This window comes from Hippoglossus hippoglossus, chromosome 19 (genome assembly GCF_009819705.1).
Source record: "Hippoglossus hippoglossus isolate fHipHip1 chromosome 19, fHipHip1.pri, whole genome shotgun sequence".
In the NCBI taxonomy this organism is placed as follows: Eukaryota; Metazoa; Chordata; class Actinopteri; order Pleuronectiformes; family Pleuronectidae; genus Hippoglossus; species Hippoglossus hippoglossus.
This window is the reverse complement of record NC_047169.1, coordinates 3,149,488-3,167,897: the sequence shown is the minus strand read 5'-3', so window position 1 is coordinate 3,167,897 and position 18,410 is coordinate 3,149,488. Positions and strand designations below refer to the sequence as shown.

At 45.8% G+C, this 18,410-nt stretch overlaps 1 protein-coding gene across 4 annotated transcripts in view; it reads left to right on the top strand.

The window, feature by feature from the left end:
• Window positions 1-18,410, top strand: part of LOC117752968 (thyroid hormone receptor alpha-B) — a 125,442-nt gene that overhangs the window by 49,853 nt on the left and 57,179 nt on the right. For all 4 annotated transcript variants that reach the window (XM_034570724.1, XM_034570723.1, XM_034570721.1 and 1 more), the window contains exons 3-4: window positions 1,255-1,333; window positions 13,742-13,864. The gene's annotated coding sequence lies outside the window, so the exon portion shown is untranslated. The remainder of the gene's footprint in view (window positions 1-1,254; window positions 1,334-13,741; window positions 13,865-18,410) is intronic.

The window sequence follows — 18,410 nt, the reverse complement described above, 5'->3', positions numbered from 1 at the left end:
TTCAGAAGCTGTACTTTTTTTTAATAAACCTCACCAGAGAATAGACGTGTTGTGACAATCGGCTTTTCATTTAGTGTTTAATAGAATATCTGAAGTTGTATTGAAGCAGAGCGTGTTTGACATTTAGCTGACTTTACATTATTATACTGAAACCACAGAGTTTTCCCTCGTCACTGACGTCTTGTAGCTTCTATTAAACATTTAATTTAGAACAACTGTAATAATCTAAGAGGATCCATTCACGTAGAAGACGCAGATGAAGACGTCAACTTAGAATAACAACGAGATTTTATGTGTAATTTCCTACTAGACTCCACCCCCTCGCCTGAATGTTCCAGAAATGTTCCTGCTGCGTTCTTCATATGTGAAAGGCCAAAGTCCGGAGAAGGTCCAGACCCTTAATATCTAAAAAACGCTTAAATATAAAGGTACAACCCAGCAGCCACTGGGAAAATAAGCAAATTAATGTTATTTGCCAAGTTTCTTAAATATCCCTGTCCCCTGTTCGTGTGAGAAATTGAGAAAAAATGTATATGTTTCATGTCATTCTTGGAAAGGGAAGCAAGATTTTGCAACATGTCTTCAGTTATGTTCAAATTGAAACCGGTTTGCGTTGCGTGCTTTCTAAAGTGTTAAAGTCTCCAGTGGCCGACATGAGCAGCGTGTCCCTGCACCAATCATTACATGACTGTGACAGGGGCCCATAGATGAATGTTTGTCCTTCATGTGTGTCTGTGAGGTAAACACACCAAGGCTCCTGAGGACAAAGCCATACTTTCACATGAAGAGGAGGGGGGGGGGGTGGAGGGTGTGGAGGGACAAGCGAGGGAAGGAAAAGACAGAGAGGAGATATGAATAGAACAACAGAGGGGGGGAAATGTAAAGCAGAGGAAAGGATGACACGTAATGAGCAGTTAAGTGAGGGGGGGGGGGGGGGGACAAAAGCCAGGTCTTCAAAGTAGGTGAAAGTGTCGCGGGGTCGAGAGAGAGGAGAGAGAGTCGAGGAGAGGAGAGGGTAAAGAAAGTCAACAGAGACGAGGCAGAGAGAGAAAGCGAGCAGAAGAAAAGCACGAGGGCCGAGGGCAGAGGGGATTTCAGGGGGAGGATGGGCGGGCGTCCTCGCTGGCCTTTGTACTGTATGGCCCTGTTTGTTTTCTATATGCTGTTTCCCTCCCTTTCCTCCTCCCCCCCGCCTCCCACCCTGTGTCTCAGCTGCTCACCCTCCCTGACAATCCTCTTTTTCATTTCTTCCAGGGCGGAGACGAGGCGGACCACACAACGCAGGAGGCCCGGGGAAATCATTAACCGCACACAAACACATTGAATAGGCCTGGTAGGTTGTGTTCTGCCCGTCTGCCCGTGTGTTTAGTACATTATGTTTATTATGTGTGCGAACATGGCACAGAGTCAGCGAGCGGCTGGTTTGGAGTCGCTGCTGTTTGTATAATGATTCATCGTCCTTATCTCTCGCGCTGCCTCCATTCCCTAATTGTGCACAGTGATCTGTCACATGTGCAGCGCGCCCATGTGCTCGCCTCTCGCCGCGGCCCTGTGCACCTCCTGCAATTACAGTTTAGAACCAGGAAGTGCGAGAGGGACTACAAGGGCGTCATTTCAAATGGGAACGGGGGCAGCGTGTTGCCCGTTCTCACCAAAAATCCTATTTTGAAACTTAACTTTGTATTTAAACATTAAAAAAAAAAACACTAAAAACACAGTTTTGACTCCGGTCCAGCTGTCACATTCTAAATTAGAGGCGCTCGACTTCATCAAAAATATTGACATGCTTCGCTAATCTGGGTCACGCTGAGTTATTACCTTGTGTTCACAGCGAATGTAAGCTTTGTGAGTGAGCGGGGGTGCTGAGCTGACCTCTTTGTGCCCTCCGCTTTGCCTGCCAGGCTTAATTTTGTTTTTTTTTGTGTATGTTTGTTTATTTTCCAACATTTTGTTGAGCGTTTGATGTCGATAAAAGTAGAGAGATGACAGGAAATGAGTGGAAATGACAATAACAGCCTGTGGCCAGTCCTGGATCAGCTTGAAGCAGACTCACGGTCAGCGCCTCAAAGCGGCCATAGAACCAGTGAGTGAGTTTCAGCTCTTTGAAACTTCTCTGTTTTGGTTCAGTCTCATTGCTTGTAGTGATTTTGGCAGCAGGTTTCTGTTTTCAGTTAAAAAGAAGTTCCAAAACCGACTGTTCACCACTTGTGTCAGAAAGCAGAAGGAACAGAAACAGCATGGTTCAGTTTTTAGCAGCAAACAAAACAGAGCTACTATTTCAATTTTAAGAATTGGACCTAAATTCACCAGGTATCCAGGAATATGACCCGAGCTGGAAGACATAAAAGCAAATAAATACAAATAAAAGAATAAAAAGAAGACACCATATAACGCTAAGTCTGTAAAACAGGATTTCAAATAATATTATACATCTGGATCATTATCCAAGTCCACACTAAATGTCACCTGTTCATAGATACCAGCTCTTCACAGATCTTTGCATTATTTCTTGAGAAATTCACAAATATTGTGTCTGGTAATGTTAATGAAAGTAAAAAGAAATCCTGGATCTTTGGCCTTAAACAAACAGACAACTGCAATGAAACCCCCCCCCCCCCCGCGTTCTCCCTGGAGAAAGCTGATGAGTGTGAACGTTGCTGCGGAGCTGCCGGATATGTAAAGCAGCAGTTGTTTGCCATGTCAACTGAAAAGAGGATGACCTGTCACAACTTGTTTCCAGTTGCTTTTTCATTTGGTTAGAAATGTAAACACAGCTTTATGTCGGCTTCAGTTCTCCTTTTAAACAAACTAAACACAGTGAGTGAGTCACTTCTAAGACGCATGTAAAGGAAACACTTTTGTTTGCCTGTTTATATAATATATAATGTGTTATTTATGAGGTTGATATTAATGTATGTACAGTTTATTCAGGTATATTTATGTCTGGTCGCTCCCCTCAGACGTCTCAAACCAAACCCTGATGCTATATACGTCTATTTCCTCCCTCCTCGCTGCTGCTGCATGTAAACAAGCCGCACAGCAGGAGACGCAGCAGGAATATTAATCAGAGTAATTGATTACTGTAAGTTTTTGATTTGTCAGAGGGACGAGAGGTCGGAGCTCGTTTTTTAAAAACGTGAACCTCTGATTTATTTGACAGTTGTTTAGACCATCGCCTCCGTCAGACACTGTAATTACTTTACCTGTAATGAGCTCGTTCCTTATTCGTCTTAGTCAGCTCAGCGGCTCGGCACATAACAGAGTGAACGCGGTGCATTCAAGTTGTCATTATTCAGACGTGATTGGTATTCCAGAGGGAAGTTACACATGTTTTTCTGTCTTTTATTCAAGGTAAGAAACGAAATCCAACTTTGTGTTTAATCTTGGAGCAGTTGCTTATTCATTTAGTGCAGATGTAGCCACATACCTGCAGCATATAGTCAACACGGGGCCTCGGGGCCTCTCGCTTGTTATGATATATTGTGAGGTCTAATGTTTATTAATGACAAGACTGGTTAAGTAAGAGGTTTTTCTCCACAGAAATCTGAAAGGCAGGAAATTGAAATAACTTTGGAATGATGTCGCCATATGTCGATTGAATTTAAAGACTTCATTTCCAAGGCTCTCCACAAAATATGTAAAACAATCCTCTCTCCTCTCCTCTCCTCTCCTCTCCTCTCCTCTCCTCTCCTCCTCTCTCCTCTCCTCTCCTCCTCTCTCCTCTCCTCTCCTCCTCTCTCCTCCTCTCTCCTCCCCTCCCACAGCTGGAGGGACTGGGGAAGTGCATAATTGAGGTTTAATCCTGCTCTAAGTCCCTGCAGCATTAGGGAAACAGCAGAGGCAGATAATGCATCGCAGCTCGGGCTGAGTGAGACGGAATAACCCCCAGAGTTGTTTGGACAGATGTTTGTGGAGAAAGGCTTTAACGGCGCGGTGCTCGGCGCCGACCAAAGGGGACCGGTGTCAGTCACAGGCAGCGCTGCATGTGGGAGCTGGACGCAGGTGATATTAAACCGATCCTGTGTAAATGCTTCAGTCACCACAAGAGCTAAATCCACTTTGACGGAGCACCGAGGGAAGTGATCACTGTGTCTCCCCATCCATCCACGTATCAATACCACTCATCGTTACGCGAGCGACGAGGTGTCATCTCCAGTCGCTTGCTCGTCCTTGCGTGTTGCCATGGCGATCAAAGCAACATGTGCACATCAGGTTTGGGTTTGCTCGAGGAGCTCGGGCAGTGTGCGCGGTGAAGGTATGCATTTTGTTGGACCATTATCGAGGCAGTGTTTATAAGAAGAATTGCAAAACCACCGCCAAGGCCCAACAGTCAAGTTAAATTAAAACAAGGCTTTAGAAGCCGCGGCCACGTTATGTTTCTTAGCCACACACTGGTGGTAGCTACAGGTTTTTAATCTTTATTTCTTACCATCCAGTGGCTGACAAAAGGCTTTTACTCCTATGAATCCACGTTTAAATCCAACTGATCCATTTCTTATTTGCACGGAATCGCACACACACCTCGATACCAACCCTGTTGATCCGAATCTGCACCAGATTCACAACCCATGTCACGACCTTCCATCAAAAAACAAACAACCACAAAAACAAAGATGAAAACATAACCTCGTTGGCAGAGGTAAAAAAAAAATGCAGCACATGTTTTTGTGATTTCACCGCCGACGAATATGCTTCACGAAGAAGTAGGTGAAGTAAACATTCACATTGTTCTGAGTGATCGCTCTGCACGCCATGCACAACAACACTGTTAAAACAAAACTTACAGTGAACAGCGATGGAACTGCAATTTTTCTCATCCTCCCATAACTGTGCGAACAATGCAACAGTGTTCGGCTGCTTTCCAAAAGGGTCTGTTTACATCTCACTGTCCACAATCAGCCGACTGAGTCACTGCATTGGGTAGATTCCCCTCTCTCTCTCTCTGACTCTCTCTCTCTCTCTCCCCCTCTCTCTCTCTCTCTGACTCATTATATTTTCCTCTGACAGTTAGAAGTTTTCTCCCTTCTCGTGCTCATCATCTGGAACAGCTGTAATTCTTGGCCGTTTGACAGATTCTCCCCTTGTTTCACAGTCGGACATGGCCGTCGGGACGCTACTGGGAACAAATCCCAGTGGGCTCCTGCGTTTGTGAGCCGGTGGATTGTAAAGAAAGAAAGAAATCCAGATCGTTTTTTTCCAACCCTGTCAGTCGCTTCACTGACCCTTTCAACTGTCGTCCTGCACCAGAGCTTCAGGAGCCTCACAACACCTTCTTACACGAGCCTTAAACGACTCCTGCAGGTTAAAGGTGACCAAGAAAACTCTTTTAATGCAGATTAACTCTGAAACTCTCACCAGCTGAGCTACATTAAAGAGATTGTACTTAAATATTTATATATATATGAAGAAGTTAACACCATCTAATCGAAGGTGCGACGGCTGCGCTCGTTTTCAAATCTATACTGAAACTAACACCCCAAACTTTGTCAGTCCATTCATAGACGTCCCCCTTCCTGTCCTGTCCCTCTATGTCCTCAGACACGCATGCTTCAGCCCCGGCTGTCTCACCCGCACACACACACACACACACACACACACACTATTGCAACTGAGATGTCGTATGAGTAGAGGCCTCTCCCCGGTGCCGGCAGTTCAAACGGCTCAGGACGACCGCGGTCTTGGTCGTTAGGAAACTCCAGAGGCGAGAAACCTCTAATGCGTATGACACAAACGTGTGTGTGCTGCTACTGGAGTCGTCACTCACATGGCTCGACAACCAGGAGAACTTAGCTGTAGCACGCTAATTAGAATGTTGTGTCTGTGTGTGTGTGTCTGTGTGTGTGTGTGACACAGACACTTCATCCAAAACTTATGGGTGAAATTTCCCTTTAAGGCTACAACAACCCACAATGCAACACTCTGTGAAAGACCTTTAAAAGAGTGTCTGTCCATTCAGGGAAGAACATCTGCTGTAATAAATTAACACATAATTGTACAGTTCTGAAATATAACACAACCCCCATTTTTAAAAACCTGTGTTTCAGACAGAAAAAGTCTCACATCGAGGGCCAACCCGTTTCCCTCTCTCCCCTCACAGCGGTGCACGACTCTCCTCATGCTTGTTTCCGCTCACGTGTTCGAGGCGCCACGTCTACGTTGTATAATTGAGGTGAAAAATCCTGCGTTCACTTTTAGCTATAGAATTGTTAGCAACTGCGAGAGAGAAAAAAAAAAGAAAATGCAACTGGACACTTTCTGTCGGGGATGAGAGCGTCTTCAATGTCGTCCCGTAAAGTGTCGGTGATTCATGGTGCTTGTAAAAGCTCAGAAACGTGCTCCCTAGTCACCGGCTCCGACCTTTCCAGCCACTTTCGAGCTGGACGTTATCTCCCTGCTCGCCGGTTAGACGAAGGCCAGGACGTGCGTGATTTCTCAAGAGCGGGAGGAGAGCTTTCGTCCGTGGGGAGAGAGAAACTGTGTGGAGGCAGTGGAACTGTGGGTAGTTGGGATATTAGAGAAGGTGTGTTTATCCACAGGAAGTGAGTCTTTCAACGCGGGAACGGGGGTGTGTGCAGACGCTAGGCTCACACTTAAAGGTTCAAGGGTTGATGTGCATGTGTGTGTGTAAATGCACAGCCGTGTGTGTGCGCGTGTGTGAATGTGTGTCTGTTCGTGTCGTTGTGCGTCTTTAAGTAGGAGCCAGGTGGGGTGTTAGGAGGGGGGGGGGGATCAGTCTCCCATCACTGGGCTACAGGCAAGCATTCTTAACACCTCGTAAATCTCACCTGGTGCTACAGGACTGCTGCTGACATAGCTGCTGCAGTGCACACACACACACACACACGTGCACTCACATGTGTGTAGAAAATGTGTAACATGCACCTTTTTTAGTGGGTGCATGTAATATGCTGCCATGTGTATATATAGTTTGTTTAATTGCACGCACGCAGTAAAGTAAGAGCCTGTGAGGCAGCCATGTCAACAGCAGCAGGGAAATTGGAAAAAATCCAGTGATGTGTAATCTGTGCGTCAGCAGTTGGAACAGAACGCCGCTTATTGAAAGTTTTTTCTGTTCGAACAAACACCGTCTTTCTAACAACATGTTTTTCGGAGCGTTTTCGTCTCATCCGTCCGCTGCTGTCACACAACAACAACAACAACAGAGGGAAGTTGATCTCGTCAGGACTTCAGATGCAAACCGCTGAATTAATCTGGAGGAAAACTGATCCCTCCTCACATCACAATACACTTCTATCATTCACTTGTTCCTCTGAGGTACCAGGGGTCAGAGGTTGTATGTTTTTCGAGTTGTCCGTCTGTTCGTTCCCTGGTTGTGAACTCGATATCTCAAGAACACCTCGGAGGGAAGTTCGTCAAATTTGGTACTAAGGTTTCGTTGGTCTAAAATATGAAGTGATGAGAGTCTGTTTGTGGAAGGTCAAAGGTCAAGGTCACTGTGGACCTCCTTGTCTTGTGAACAGCAGCAGGAACACACACGTTTCATTAAATCTGGCTCAATCATTCACTGGGACTGATGTTAAGTTAAGACTTTCAAATTGGGCACAAATGTTCACTTGGACTCACAGATTAGATCATGTGACTTTGTTCAATGGTCAAACCTGTGTTCTGCCTCTTTCATACAACCGCAGCGCAGAAATTATACTTATTCAGTTGTTATTCCGCCTGAATGTTCCTCTGTGGATTTTTAATATCACAGCTGCTGAGAAAGTCTCTTAACTCACGTCTGTGACACTGAGCCAGATGGTGATGCATCTAGGAAACAGGGGAGGGTCTCAGGCTTATTAGTGACGTGGAGTTTTAGTGCTTTAACTCGATGGATCACGACAGAAGCTTCGGCTCCATCGATGTTCACAGCGACCGTGAGGTGATATTTATGAGTTTTAACCGTCTAATTAAATCATTGTTTAATTCTTTCTATCACTACAGTAGAAGATCATTTCACATGCGACCTGTTTTTAGTTGCGGAGCTTTCTATAAATACAACCTGTGCATGAGAGTAGAAAAAGGAAACGACATTTAATATCTTTACACGATCTCATTGTCTTACCCTCTTAAAAAGCCGGATGTGTTGTCACTGACAATGAGGCGAATTACCCAAATAACCCCCACAGATGTGCGGTGCATCACGGGCACAACTGCAGTAAGAAAACAGCAATTACTGTCACAGGACGTCGGGGCGCTTGATTTGTTATCTGCGCTGCAGTTGAGGACGTGTGCACTCGGTGAACCGTGCTGTAGGAAGGATGCCAGTGTAGCCAGGGCCCATTATACATTCCCTCATCCTATGTGCTCACTGTCTGCAGCTCCACAAGTGCCTTCGTGCACGTGCACACACACACACACACAGAGGCTGTGGACTCCTGTGACCTGATGGGCTCTCTGTGCCTCAGCGTGATAATTACAGTACCCTTCTTTTTAAGTTTTTTTTTTTTTAAAGGGGCATGTAAAGTGTTTCCTTAAAGGAACGAGGAGGTTTCTACTTTGTGTGAGAAGTAAACACTTGTTCACACAGTTCAGGGACTTTTATTTTCCTCTGAAACTGGTCACACGCACCTGCTCTGTTTTCGATTCATTGGAACTAGTGATGACTAATGTACACAAACACACAGACAGACACGCACACACACACACACACACACACTAATGCTCACATGGCCGAGCTCTGAGGAATTTGTTTTTGATAAGCTGCGTTAAAGATCAAGTCCGTCTGACTGAGGCATCGTGGGAACAGTCTGACATTCTTCAGATGTTCCAGCGCACGTCAGACAGAGACGCTGTTTATTCACTGTGTGTGTGTGTGTGTGTGTGTGTGTGTGTGTGTGTGTGTGTGTGAGACTCTATATGTGTCTACTGTTGCTGCCGGTGACTTCACAGATCTTCAGTCTTCAAGAGTTTTCAAAGGGTGATCGAGTCGTTGCAGAGGTGAGGCGTCGACGCCCACTTTCCCGAAACCCCCCCCCGTCACGCTCGTTCACTGCAGATGTGTTGAGATGACGGCGCACGGCGCTGCCGCCGCTCGCCGTCGACGTTTTCACATGACGGTGCAGAACACACACATGCCTGCGAAGGTTTACACAGTAACGGCAAGCGAAGGCAGCACACACACACACACACACACACACACACACACACACTCAGATATAGATGGGAATAAACATTCTAATATTATAAACTAATAATATTTTTAATGAGCTTATTACCAATTTCAAAACCATCTGTCTCATGTTTCTGTGACTTGACTGATGATTTGTCAAATCAGTCATTTTGTACATATTTATTTTTAGAAACCATGATGTCAAATAGGCCTTAACAATTTTAGGGCTTCAACCAGTGCTTGTATCTATCCATCAAATTAATGGGCTCAATAACAGAAAACATACATTTCCTGTTTCATATCTCCTGGTTTCCTGGTTGCATACTTTTGTCTTGTGAAACACTTTGTGTACGTTCATCCATCACAGCAGCTAAACGTCCCTCAGATGGAACAATGTGGGACTTTAAGTCTGTCACAGCGTGTGACTGCTTCAGTTTCAGGTGTTTTACAAGCCAGTGAGTGTGGGAAATATTAAAGTAACACATCTTTAAACCAACAAGTGCCTCATATAAGTGTAGCTTAAAACACACACTCCCATTTATATATATACATATATATGTACAGTATATATGTATCTGGCTAAAAATACAATGTAAAGCTCAGCCAAAATTAACAATAACACCGAGGTTCAAACTCACGTGGGCCGGACGGGCACACACCCCTGAGAAACCCACGTAAACACAGGCATGCGGGGGGGGGGGTTACAGCCAGCAGCAGTGGCTCAGTGTCTGTGTGTTTAACCCATCGCTCCTGCAACAACCACAGAGGATTCAGACACACCCCGAGGATCGTGGCCTCATCAGCCTGACTGTGTCTTTGCTTCTTCTCTGTCGGAGCATTATCAGCTGAACTAACCCGCTGTCCGATGCCATCCTGTCCACAGCTCATTGATCACCGGCTCCCCCCCCCCCCCACACACACACACACACACACCCGCTCTTCCTGGCAAACAGTGAGTGAGTCTGGCCCGGGGATAGAGTGTGTTCTGTGTGGGCCGGCGTGCGCGCTACCCGGCGACTGAAGTGAGCAATGTCTAAGTTTTAACGAGAGATCGAATACATTAGCGCAGAAAATATACGGCGGCGACCCCGCGGCTGACCACCGCACCTCATGGCTGCTGCTGTTTGTGAGTGAGTGTGGTTATTTGCAGCTGTCGTACACAAGCGAGGCCCCTATTTGGTGCAGGTTGAAGAGCAGACTCATTCATCTGCCCTGTGACATTTTGATTTGTTTTTGGGGGGGGACGTCAGCTCGCCCAGAACTGTCCCTTCTTCATACTGGCTCTTTTTAAAAAAAAAAATCTCTATTCCTAGAGCTTGTTAGCATTAATGAGCTGTTATGTTCGCCCCCTCGCAGCCGAGCCTGGCATCATGTCACCATACAGCATATACTGTATAAATGTACTCCGAGGCTAAAGGTCCCGGGTTTTATGTGCTCGTTTCCTGCTCTGCTGCTGAAAACTGTGCAGGAGTTTTGCACCATTTCATCCACTAGTTATTAATAGGTGTACGTCTTCTTTAACCGTAGCTCTACTGGCTGAAATCAACGTCATTTGGTCTTAGCGAACAGAAAATGACGTAGGTGTTTATGGGGGGAAGTGACATCCGATCACGAGTGGTCACCGGAGACGCATTCTGATGTCAGGCGTGAACTCGTCCACTTGTGATGGGATCTCTACCGGGTCTGAACCGGGCCCTCGTGAGTATTTCCATCAGCAGGACAGCTTTTGTTTCCATGGTAACGAAGAAACGTGTCCCCCCATTGTTACAGTTTGGCTCAATCATTGAAGTTTTAGGAATAAGGAATATGAGGTACATCTTGTTCGTAGTAGAACCCGACTGATATGGATTTTGGGACGGATTCCAATACGGATGTTAGGCAGTAAATAAAACACAACTACAACCTAATGCATAGAACATAATTGGCAATCATAAACGCTGATATGTGTTAATTGGTTCGGCTCTTTGTTTTTCAGGGGATCTGTGGATAAATATAGTATTATTTCCGTTGCAGGTAAACATTTGTGAAGAGCACGCGTACGAGTCTCTGCCTCTAATTGGACAAAAATCCTCCGACTATAATTGCAAACAGCGTCTCCTCCCTGCGTCGATGAATCTGTATAAAAACGCTGAGGTTTTGTCCAGTTCTTCATCTGTGTGAGGATCCTCTCCCTGCCAGACTCCTCGTGGGTAATTTATCGTGCGGTAATTATTGTTTGTTTTGTTTAGCTTTTCCTCAAAACCCCCCCCCAAAAAAAACCCATTGAGGTCAGCGGCTGCGGCTGTCTTCAGAAAATTCCCTCTTTTGAGCGCGATCACATCAGATAATGAACTAGAACAAATAAGCCTTCCCTTCCCCCCCCCACCGCTCGCTCTCCCACTGCGCTGGTGTCAAGTGTAATGACTCGTCCACTTCCTCTCGCCGCTTATCTTTTGGCTCGTCTCGCGCCTCCTCACTTGCCCATCATCATCTCACTCACTCCACAAACAGAAACACAGGGATGCTGGAACTGAAACAAGGGCCTGTCTGCATTACGTGTGTGTCTGTGTGTGTGTGTGTGTGTGTGTGTGTGTTTCTTACATTATACAGCTCCCCAGTACGTCAGAATGTAAATATCCACACACTGTATTTTATCCCAAAATGGCATCGGGACAAATATTGTGTTTCAAGGCATTAGGGCCGACAGCATAGAGAAATCTTTGTGTTGCTGCCAAATCATGTTGCACCTCTTCCTCCTTCAAGTTGTTATTTTTTTTCAGACTTTTTATTTTTCCGCCGCGTAAACAGTATTTCGTCTGGTTTCGGCCGCCGGTGACGTGACCGGCGCTCGTACAGAGAGCAGCAGCGGCGGCTCTTTGCTGCAACACGTGAACACAAACGGCTGCCTGGCCATTGTCCCATCAATCAGCTCGTAAATGTCATTAGGGAGGATGTGGGACGTGGCAGCTTCGGGACACAAACACGTCGAGAGGACTTTTATCCTGCACAGTGGGATACAGCGCGGGGCAGAACTGCACTTTTATATAAGTTGAGAGTCTGCGTTTTTTTTAACTGGCAGTCAGGGCCTTGTTCTGTTTGACAGGCGAGCGGCTGGTCCGTCCCCCACAGGACAAACAATTCATCTCAGATCTCAGGAAACTTGCCGACAACGGACGATTTGTCCAACTGAAAAGCTACTTAAAAGAAAACGAGGGATGAACTAGAGATCTTAAGGTGTATTTCGAATCAGAGTTAGTGTCATCATGAGATATTATAATGAAATATGGACGGATGGCGTGAAACAAGGAACCCAGACTCCGAGTCGAGTCGGGGGACGTTGTGACTCTGACGACTCGGCTCTTGGTATTCTTTGTTTCTGGGTCTTTCTGGTGGAGTGGAGGTCGATAACAGTGAGAAGCTGCATGACATGAATACTTTGTTTGCAGTAGAAGCAGACGTCTGTTTCATAAAAGCCCCTCACACGTTTTTCTTTTCTTTTTTTTAATGCAAACTGTGTGAAACCACTGACTTGCGTTGCAGTGGTAGTTTTGCATTAACATTAAAAACAGAATCAGAGAGGATGATCGGTGCTCCGCGGCGGCTGCAGTCTCCTGCTGAGCTCAACAGCCCAGTTCATTTACTTAAATGATGCACATGCACAGACACATTGATACAAACCACATATCCACCAAATACCTAATGATGTGGATTATCGGAGCCCGCCCACAGCATGAGCCCGGACCACTGTCTTTCTGTTTGATCAGATAATTACCACCATTATGCACACAGACACACACAAACACACACTCCTCCAGAGACTGGGTTTACGCAGTGAGCTGCTGCCCCCCCCCCCCCCCCCCCCTCCTCCATCCCTCTCTCTTTTCTCCCTACCACTCCTCTTCCTCTCCTCCTCCTCTTCTCTTTATTCCCGGCCTCGCAGCGGCCTCAGTAGCCTTGTGAGTTATAGAAATAAAACAAGGTCTTGAAACTAAAAAAGAATCGGTTGTGGCTTCAAGGCTCGTTAAATGAATCAGTGCGCGACACGGCACCAAGCTGCACTGTTTGTTTTTTTATTCTTTATCGGTGAAATACTTTGATAGAGAAATAAAAGTACTGTACTTTTAATAGTTTGGGGGAAACATGAAACGTGAGGGTTTTTGATTTACAGCAGCATAATTTAAACACATGTTAATGATGCTTTATTTAAGGTTTCAACCTGGTTCTTGTTTCTGAGCTTTGACTCAGCGATTGATATAATTTGTTAGCATGCAAGAAACATAACTCGTACGGTTAGCAATCAGTCAAATAAATAAAGTAAAACCAGAGTTACATGTACAAATGGATCCACGTGTTCATAATATCTCAACTTCCTCCCATTGTATAAAAATTAAGCCAAAATTTGGCCGCAGCTACTTCAAGCTAGTGAAGTTAAATCATAACGTATCAGCAAAACTCACTCTTGAACAAACATCAGCGTATAAGAGCTTCATAATGTGACAGAATTTAATTTTTTCGCGTGTACTTTGGTGTATGACCTATACTGCAGCCAGCCACCAGGGGGGCGATCAAGATGTTTTGGCTTCACTTTAATGCAGCTACGTCTGTTTCTGAATCGCAATAACAACGGATTCATTTCTTTTCTTGCAGAGTGATCGTGGCGTTCGTCCGAATTTGGAGGGAGACGGCCATTTTGACACGGCTTCGTTTGTACAGACCCGATGAGAGAAGCTAACGTCGTCTGCAATTCTACAGTGAATCCGTCCAGACCAGGTAATTCTCAAGCTTTTGATCTTGTTGGTTAAACATGTGGACGACTATCGGATGTGTTTGCATTTAATTTGGCGTCATCACGTGAACGGTTTCATTTTCATGCCGGTTAGCGTGTTGACGTTAAAATAAAATGCAAGCGGCTTCAAAGAGCTGCAGAGCCCTTCATCCTCTGCCTCTCCTGTCGTTACTTTAACTCTCGTCCTTCCCACCCATCTCCTTTAAATTACCGCTCTCTCTCTTTCACCTTCTCCTTTCCCTCCTTTCTCCATTAAACCTTTTATGTTTTCCCGTCCATCTGCCCTCTCTCTCTCTCTCTCTTTTTCCTGCCGTCCTATCTCTCTCTCTCTCTCTCTCCGTCTCTCCTTCATTTCTCCTCTGCAGCGTTGCAGAAAGAGCGAGACTCGTTTCCTCTCTTGTTAATTGCCGTAATCGATGATGGCCGTTCCCCCGTGCTACCCATAATGCCACTTTCTGCTGTGCTACCACCTATGTGCTCTCCCTCCGCTCCCCCTCTCACCACCTCTGGAGCTTTTCCTGCTCGGAAAGATTAGGATCATTACCTGGCAGCGCGTCCGGGACTTCTGCTCAGTGCATTATAGCCTTAAACTTTACCCTATATCACGTTTCTCTGAGGCACAAAGACAACAAACAACCTGAGCTAACAGCAGCTGACGGATTCGTTACCATACGGAGTCAAGTTATAATCGCAAAGTGCCAAGAAACACATTTAATACCTTTTTATAATCTTTAATGTCTGGTTTTCTTGAGGCAGGTCCATTTATCCTGTATACCCTTCATTCATTATTGCCGGATTTAGGTCCAAGGTTTTCTGGAGCTCCACGGTTGTCCATCACAAAGGCACAGCTGGAATTCCCCCCCCCCCAATGCGAGCCATGTGCTATTTCAGCCTTGTGTTTACTCGCTTTGTGAAACTGCAGTTTTACATTTCTTTAATTTAATTTCAGCCTTTATGACAGACAGCGAAGCAGAGCGAGCTGGATCACGTTTCCCAGACCGTACGGTTTCTAATGTTAGCAGATCATTAGAACATATTTCTTTTACTATCGCCCCCTCCCGTTGTGTCCGCAGGCGTTTCACTGTCATTCAATCTCGCGTCCGCAGTCATACATCAGTGGCCGAGCGCGGTGTGTAGATGGAAAGCTCTTATAGGTGGTCTGAGAATTGGCTAAGTGTGCGGTTTAAAGGACCGGCTCTTGGAAAAGCCACAGGGCTGGAAACACTACTTTGGCCCCGAGGAATGAGCTCGGGTTTTTTATTTCCTGCTGCTTGGTTCCAGAGGAACTGTACATCATTGGTGGCTTTTCTCCAGGGTGGCTGTCCCCTCACCCCACGTCACCTCAAGGTGCTCTGCTGAGGGCCTCTCGCTGAAAGGCCAGCGGAGTAAAAACACAGCGTGTAGGTGTGAGCTGTGTGTTTTGACACAGCCGGTCACTCCTGGCAGTCGTCCTCTGCAGCTCTGTCCAGGTCGGACGTTCACTAATGCGCTGACTCTCCCACTAGTGCGGCTGTGGGTGGGTGTATTTTTCTTAATGTGCATGGGGGGATTTGGGATTTAGGATTTGTGTGTGTTTGTGTGTGTGTGTGGATGGGTGTGTGTGTTTGTGAATATGTGTGTGTGTGTGTGTGGGTGTGTGTGTGGATGGGTGTGCAGTCACTAAACAGAGATACAAACCTCTAATTGCCTAGTCACTAAGACCAGGAACTAATGCCAGCAACCGCGGCAAGCGCTTCAGAGTGGGTGTGTCGGGGGTATGTACTACTTTGGGCCAATCGGCTCGCAGCTCAGTCAGGAAGTTGTGGTTTGAACACATGGTGCTGCGGCAGCGTGGGGGAACTGAGAGGATAACGAAAAAGGGAAAAGAGGGAGCTGCCTAGCGCCGGAGTGCAGCCTCTGCGTTTCGTACTGTTCTACTATTCTGTTTATTTACAGATGCAGTTACATCATGTAAATGGGTGTGAGACATATTTGAAAGCTTTGACGGTAGAAACGCAAGGATGCAAAAATGAATATAGATGCACATATAAATAAATGTATCTGTGTGGGCGTGAGTGTGAGAGTTGTAGTATCACCTTTCACAGCAGAGCTTAGACTAAATGCAGCTTCCCCCCCCCCCCCCCACACACGCACACACTCCTGCAGCGGAAGCTAATGGACCTGCACAGTGTAAAGGTGTTTTCCTTGCACATGCAAACGCACACAAAAGGCATCAGAAGCCACTCGGCGTTCTGGGTTTTCCTGAGAGAAGATTGAATGACATTAAGCCTTTATCTCTCCTGCTCAAATCCCCCCCCCGCACACCGTTACTGCAGGTTGCTGCACAGCGATGCGTTTGCATGGCGAGGTAACGGCGTCACAAAAGAATTACAAAACCGCCGCATTAGCCAGGAAGCTCAGACATTGTCAGGAGGGTAAGTGATATGTGGGTCATGGGTTTGAGTTTCACAGAAATTTCACAAAAAAAGAAACTCAAGGAAATGTGACGTTTCCCCTCGGGGGGGGCGGGGGAAACCGACACCGCCGAGCACCACCTCTGAAACTTAACACATGAATCCAGTTTGGATTAATAAGAGAAGATCCTCTGCCGTGTTATGATAAAAAACATTGTAAAACAGTTATTATATTGTGTCTTTTTTCCTCTTTGTGTTACGGCCAAATGCAGCTCCAGCCTTGATTTCCCACTAAGAGCTGATATCTAAACTCTTCTCGCCAGCGCCCGGTGTTTCATCAGAGATAATGTTATTCCCTCGAGTGAGGACGTTTTTTAAATCGATGCTCTATACATATGCTCTTCCTCTCTTTGTTAAATGTGTCTTTTAAAGTGTCGCGTCTCTATAAAAGCTTGTGCATTTACCTCGGCTGTAAATTCCCCCCGGAGAACAGGAGCTGAATAACATCGCAAGGTTAACGTCAGAGCATTTTTCTTACTATTCCCCGCACATCGACTTTCTGTTCTCATTACAGCTCTACATACATTAGCTTAATAAACATTGCAAAAAAAGCGTGTGGCCTATCCCCCCTCTTACCACCGGGCCTGTCAGTGCTGCATTAATTTGGTTACTGTATTAATCAGTCACACCTTATCCTTGTAATGAGCTGTGTAATTTGCCCTAGTCGTGTACTGAGAAGAGTGGGTAAGGAAAAAGAGAGATGGATGGGATTAGAGCACAAAAGAATGAAGAGGCAGAGCAGGCACCTTCCTCCAGCAGAGAAAAAGGGCATTTTATTAAATCAGATCTTCAGTTTATGCTCCGCGTGCAGCCACAAAGGCTGGTTCTCCCTCGGGACGCTTGCTGCCTGGCATTTCCTGCTCTGGGACGGCCCTGTCCAGATTAGAGGAAATTGATTTAATGGCTTTAGTTTAATGGCTGAAAAGGCTGCGTCCTCAGTGGATGCTTTCTCGTTCTCTTTCTTTAGCTTCTCTATGTTGTCGTGCCTGTTCTCGCTTTCTTCTTTCTCGTCCCCTTCATGTTCGCACACAGTGTTCCTCTATTTTCCTTGCAGCAGGTATCGGTGTTTGTGTATTCGTAAGCATGTGTGGATGCTTCGGGGAGATGCCGCTCGAGGAGACAGTTTAGCTGGCAAGTCTGTTGGTTTAATAAAGAGACAGAAGTGGGATCAATGTCTGTGGTAAACCAACACCTCCAGCCCGGGGCCCAGCAGGGTGTTCAATTAACTGCAGCCGGTACACACCATCATCAGCGGGGGGGCTCCTGCTCGCCATCACTGCCGCTCAATACACACACGCAGGAACTTTTAAGATATTTGAGAGTAACGCCGCGTGGCAGAAGAATCAGCGATGCTTGACCAGTCCCCGGCATAAAACTGGAGTTCACGTGCTCCAATTTCCAGTATCGGGCGTAATCCGGAGAGAATGGTGCTCACACTGTTCTGTTGTGGTTCCGGAGAGGGTCAGCCAGAATACACATCTTTACCTTCACTTGTGAAAGTGTCAACACCCCGCTGAGCCTCAGGGACCCGGCGCCTCCGGAGAAAATCCTCAGAATGAGATGGAGAAAAAAACGCTATTGAGGAAAGAAACAAATGTCCAGCGTTTATTCATGAAGCTGCAGGAGCAACGTCAGAGTTATATTAAATAGACATGTAACCACCTGACTGTGACCCTAAAACTATTTTCAATCAGCTTCCCACTATAAGTAATGACTTTTTTTTATTAAAACTATTTATTTGCCATCAGTTTGAAAAGTTTTAATTATTTAGTTTTATTTCATTGGTGCTCATCTCACTGGTTTTGAAGTAGGAAAAGTTAATGTCACATATTTGAGTCAGGGTTTAGCAATATCTGAAATACAATTATTAATCAGAAGATATCACCTTACATACATGCAAACTGTATATATTATGCAAACATAATTATATTGTTGCAGTGCCTTCATGCAAACCTCCTGGTAGTTGTAGAAATACAGGAAACTGCTTGTTAGGTAAATAAAATCCTTTCTGTTCGGAGACAGTGGTTCATAACAGTTTTCTTGTTCCTGTCAGGAGCAGCATCCCAGAACAAAGGTC